General features: G+C 33.1%; 1 protein-coding gene across 1 annotated transcript in view; it reads right to left on the bottom strand.

The window, feature by feature from the left end:
• Positions 1-4,787, bottom strand: part of LOC149068707 (uncharacterized) — a 29,216-nt gene extending 24,429 nt beyond the window's left edge. Inside the window, exon 1 of the mRNA XM_089251107.1 lies at positions 4,722-4,787. The gene's annotated coding sequence lies outside the window, so the exon portion shown is untranslated. The remainder of the gene's footprint in view (positions 1-4,721) is intronic.
• Positions 4,788-6,000: the final 1,213 nt, after the last annotated feature.

Genomic DNA, 6,000 nt, shown 5'->3' on the forward strand with positions numbered 1-6,000 from the left:
AAAATAATTTAGGAAAGAATGATTTAAAAAATTATTGGAGATATAAAAATCATGCCAAGAAATAAAATAACTAATATAATGCTACAGTAGAGGTGCCGTAAGATTCATTATGGCAGTGGGGTCTTGCCCAGGTGGTCCATGGACTCCTTGAGTGTCCTAGGAGAGGTTTCGTGGGTCCGAGAGCTGTATGGGATTGTATGATAAAACAATTAACTTTTTGTTTCTCTACATTATTATGTGGTGATCATACTTCTGTGAAGGGTCGTGCCTTCGCCTTTTTGGCACAAGAGGTTCGTAGAAAACAAAAGGTGAAGAACTGCTGCTTTAGTGATAAAAATACGTGAGCAGTGATTCTCAGTGTGCAGTTTCTAAGGACATCATGTCTTCTTTTTCTTCTCTCTAAGGCTTTATGCAACTATAAGGTCATCCCTTGCATATTTGACTAATAATTCTAAACAATATGAGCAATACTAAATAAATACTTATAGATAAATTCATAAAATAGGACAAAAACATACGCTGGTAGCAAAATAATTCAAGACGATAGAATGAAGACAAGGTACGTTTAGTATTAACCGGGGTGCACCACGAGTAGAAGCCTTCCAACCTACACCCCTGATGTCATGTCAAGATGAAACTATTGATATGTGAGGAGAATCGTGTAGACTGGAGTGCAATGAATGACTGGGGAACTGTTGAGAATTGACATTACTGCAAACGGATGCGCAGTAAAGGTCTGTGTCGTGAAGCGTCCAAATGTCTGTAAATATGTTTTTTATGTAATTATTTATTGTTTTGATTTATAATGATGCTGCGGAAGGGGCGGGTTGAGTTCGGTCACGGGGCGTGGTGTGGGGTTTTCGGATGGTCCCGTAGCGGCTGTTGTGAGACTTGGCTAAAGATGTTTAGTTGGGGTTGGGGACGCGAACGTCCTGGTAGTGCCGGGCGGCGATGCTGGGTTATTGTTGGGTTGGGAATGGGATGGAGACATGGGGGCGATGACGTGCTCGGTTCATTCCGTATTCTGTTAAAAAAATCAGGGTATGGGACAGCGATTGGCTATATCGATAACACTGACGTCACGATTGCGCTCAAAAATAGCGAATGACTCAGTCTAAGATTGAAAATACAAATACAAAGGCAGCAACAGACAAAATGCCCAACGAGGTGGCTGGAAAAAGATGCCGATAAGAAATATGGATGTCGAATATAGATCTAAAAACTATATCAAAAATACAGCAACACCCAATGGGAGCAAGGACCCATAGACAAAAACATGACAACCACTGTGTTGTTGGATCAAACCTGGGTCCTCTGCAATGTACTTAGTATTGTTATTCAATCCCAAAGGACGATGCGAGCTTGAAAAAAAAAATCGGGATAAAAGATTAAAAAATACATAGCGTCTAAGGCCGGCATTACACTATAAAAGTTTGATAAAAGTACTTTTAGAAAAGTTGAAAAATGCAACCAATAAGAGCATTGGTAACATTCTAGCAAATGCAATCGATCAACTTATTGGTTGTATTTTTCGAGTTTTATAAATGAAATTCTATGAAACTTTTATAATGTAATCCCAGTCTAAAATTAATGGTAAGAAAAAGAAAAATTTACAAAAAAAGTGCGAGAAAACATTTTTTTGTGCATGTGGTGATTCGGAAATACAAAATTGCCAAGTATTCGCGTGCTACATACAAACACGAACAAAAACTAAAATACATTTAACAGTGGAAAAAGCAGAATATATAACATCTCGTTATTAAGTCCCAAAATTCAATCAAAGTAGTGCTATATAAATAATAAATTAAAAATACATTATATATATAATATATATATATATATATACGCTACTGCGAAGTGATAACTGACGTTAAAAATTTGCAAGAAATTATCACACGCGATCCAATATCACAAAGTCTGCTAATTTGATTATGCTTCAAATATCAATTTACCAGATAGCAAATGGATCTTTACTGATTTGTATACGTATTAATTATAATTACCATAATTCAATCATACGCTTTGGATTCTTCCAGATGCATTAAACTTGGTATATCGATCGTGATTTTCGTGCAATATCATAAAAAGTTGAGACATATAAGTAGAAGGGGGTATCGGAGGAAATGTCAACATTCATTTGCATATCCGATGGGCAAAGGAACCAAAATACCGAGTTCCAAAATTTCATCGAATGGTATGAAATCAATATCATGTACGCATCGCCACCCTCATAGGCGAGGCTACCGAAACTGGGATCCAAGGCAGTTCTTATGACAGCTCTCAACTAATCAATCAATATTAATTAAAGCTTACTGAAAAAAATCTAATTATATGAACTTTAATTTCTGATACCATACATGAATACCCGTGTAATATTTAAGTCTCTGTTATTATTAAAATGTTTAAAATATTTGATTTTCTTATCATAATTTTAATTCCGACTACCCTAAAAATAACACTGCTAAACACTGATTTTGTTTTATCAAAGATATTTTAGTATGATTTTGGGGCGCTGATTCCGAACTTGTATTGGTTTTGTCAAGCCTTCTTCGCAGATTAACTCTAGTTTTTGAGATAAAGGGAAAATTGAATTTCAAAGTAATATATAAGAAGCATGTAAATCACATTGAAACTGTGCGAAATCCGTAAATCAATCAATAATAAACCTAATATCACTAAATAACGATCACTGATGGTGATAAAAATGTAATAGTGTATTGAAGGGAATAGGAAAGTAAACAAATAATTGAAGCAAAAATTATTGGCTGCAGACTATAACAATGTTGGGAGTATGCATTATCTAAAAAATTAGAGCTAATTCGGCAAAACCAACACCGGTTTCAAAATCAGTAGCTCCCAATATACCCTAAAACCGTTAAATATCTTTGAGAACATGAAATTTTTTTTCATGTGTAATAAATTACGGCAGTGTAATAAATTATTTTAAGCAGAGGTTGCGAACTTGTCCGTGGCAAAAAAGCCTATTAACTACGTAGATCAGAGGTTCCCAACTTGTAATGCGCTCACACCTAGGAGGACGGGGATGGTCAGTTGTATGAAAAAAATTCACCTCACTTTATGCAAGCATCTTATAAATTTTCAGGCATACGCAAGCATCCTATGAATTTCTAGACGTACGCATGCTTCCTATGCTTTTTCAAGGGGTACGCGTGGATTTTAACTTTCCCGAGGGACAAGCAAGCTTTCTTCGCATTTTCTGGTGGTATTTGGAGCATTAAACGTTGGAAAATATCGAATAAGATGTAAATTAGGCATGAGCCATATTGGGACCGTATTCTGGGTGCCAAAACACGAGCTGGGAAAAGAATAACTCTAACAGATGACCTTTCATTGCACACAGGGTCTTTACTCTTTAAATTGTATTTAATCTTTCACTGTCCAGAGGCACTTCGTTGGCAGAATTCGTATTTTGTATTATTTATATCGCATTTTTATATTTTCAATGAGGAAGACTCCTGGATGTTTGTCCCATTGCAGTTTTTGTATAGTTCTGCTTCATTTAAGAGTTCTGCTGAGACGCCAAATTCACGGGGGCCTTCCTGTTATCGTAAGTGGGGCCGTTGTAACAATGAAGTAAAGTATTGTGGTTTTCTGATGCGGTCCTATGTGGAGTCCACCCCAACATCGGACTGCAAAAGGTTAAAATTCAAAAGTATAATAATTTTAGAAATTGAAGGTCCAATTACATTATAGGCAGCAGTCTGTATACTGAGGTTGTATCTAGCCCCGTTTGCAACCATTGTTTTGGAACATAATTTCTGTAGTTTTAACCATTTTATACAGCATGTGTAGAATATTCTATAGAAGTGATTATTTTCCAGACAGTGAACTGTGACAACTCAGGAAACAGCAAAAAAATTTTCGAAATTATTATTTTAAATCTTGATAAAATTGTCCGAAAAATAATGGCAGTGATAATGTGACTTCGAAATATTCATTTCCAATTTTTACAAATTTATTTTATGAATCATTTAAAACTTCATTTCTTACAAATATATTTTGTTAAAACGTTCAGCTACATTTTTAAAAAATTAATTTTATAAAAAATATAAATTTTTTTTTTCAGAAATTTATTCTATTCTTTACAAATTTATTCTTAAAAATGTTAATTATATATTTTTCACAAACTTTTTTCGAAATATTTAATTATATTTTTTACAAATTTCTTTTTTCAAATATTTAATTATACTTTTTTAAAAATTTATTCTTCAAAGTATTCAATTCTAATATTTACAATTTAATATTGAAATTTATTTGTAAATATTTTCAATAATAAACAATAAATTCAATAACTATATTTGAAGTCTTTAATTCTATTTGTTACAAATTTATTTATTATAATATTTTATTCCATTTTTTTATAACTTTATTTTGTAAAATATTTATTTTTCCATTTCGACACTCCGAATATAGCTACACATAATTCCCAGCATCATATAACCAATACTAAGAAATTCAGAAGTTTTTTCACTAATCCGCAAGTACGCGTAGAAAATTAAATACGAATCAGTGTAACAAAATTCAAATTAAAATACTAAATTTTCAACAAAAATATATCCAATTTAAAACTCTCATTCATAAGGTATTTCTAATAGCAATTGCTGGTAATAGAATTTCTCATTCAAATAAATTAACCTATGTGAATTCAATAATGATTTATCAGATATTAAATACGAGTTAGAAATTATTGGTATACCGACCTTTCTATCCATAACCAAACTCTAATCAATACTAATACACACTTTTGTGCTTGACGGGTAATCCGGAAGTATTATGGGATATATAAACAGGGTCTCGCGATCTGAACACAGAGTTATATACGAAAGTATCAAGTATTTTTTTAATTATTTATTTATTGGTTTTTTCTTTTTAAATTTTCGATAGCGTTCGATCTATTTCGATCAACTTGTTTTTTTTCCTTTGGTCATCAGAGTAATGTTAAACCGATGCTTGACCACTCGACACAGTCTACTTAACATTCGGCAGCATCGTACGGGAAAGTATCTTTATACATTATGGGTTTTAGAGAAAAAATAATGTATTCTCTTTCCTCGTCCTTTAAAAAAACAACAACAAAAGACATATGTCATTTAGACTAAATTTTATATTTTATTGTTATATGTGAATGTATTTATTATACAGACTTTTATCGCGAATTTCTGATAAGAAGAATAAAATGCCAATTGGAAATTAATTGCGAGTCTTTTTACGGAAGGAAGTGATCGATACGGAACGGAAATAATTGATTTGTTATATATTTTTTTAAAAACTTTTTAATTTGGACATTAATAAAGCTTGAATTTTCCCAGAAATGACCCTCATTTTGATCAAAACTTTACTTGTCTTTCCTGAATTGAATCAGCCATTCTATTTTGCAATTCGCTCTAATTTAGTTCTATATTTTGCCGCTGAGCTGCTCTAGGGTTATTTATTATCTGTGAGCACTTCCCGATACGGTAGAGGTGAATATATTAAAGGTGCTACTTTTGCACCCAAAGACTTTGCATCCAAGGAGCCTAGGAAAAAGAACGAATTCATTTTCCTTCATCTATGACAGCGGTTCTCAACCGGTGCTCCGTGTGCACTCCCTAGTGGCCCCGCGGCCGCTCGAGGAAAAAAAAAAACCAACAAAAAACAGTGAAATTGAAAAAAATAATAATAATAAATATTTTTAAATAATAAAAATAAATCCGTAATTTCGATGAATAAATAAAAAATAGGCCTACGAGGCTCCGCCATAGAAATTATAGACCTGAAAGGGCTCCGCGAGTCAAAAAAGTTTAGGAACCGCTGCGAACAAGAAAGTAGTTTTTTTTCTTTCAATTTCAATTTTATTCCAGTTCAAGATATTTCATAAATTGCCGCACTAAGTGACGGTCTAATTGTTGAAAAAAAAACAGGATAAGGCATAAGCGGAAATAGACTTCAAATGGCTGAGGAGGGAGGGCAAGATAATGATCATGTTAATGCATATTTGTG

This window comes from Pholcus phalangioides, unplaced genomic scaffold, assembly GCF_987345545.1.
Source record: "Pholcus phalangioides strain wild (caught in Gottingen) unplaced genomic scaffold, Ppha-v1.0 ptg000024l_1, whole genome shotgun sequence".
In the NCBI taxonomy this organism is placed as follows: domain Eukaryota; kingdom Metazoa; phylum Arthropoda; class Arachnida; order Araneae; family Pholcidae; genus Pholcus; species Pholcus phalangioides.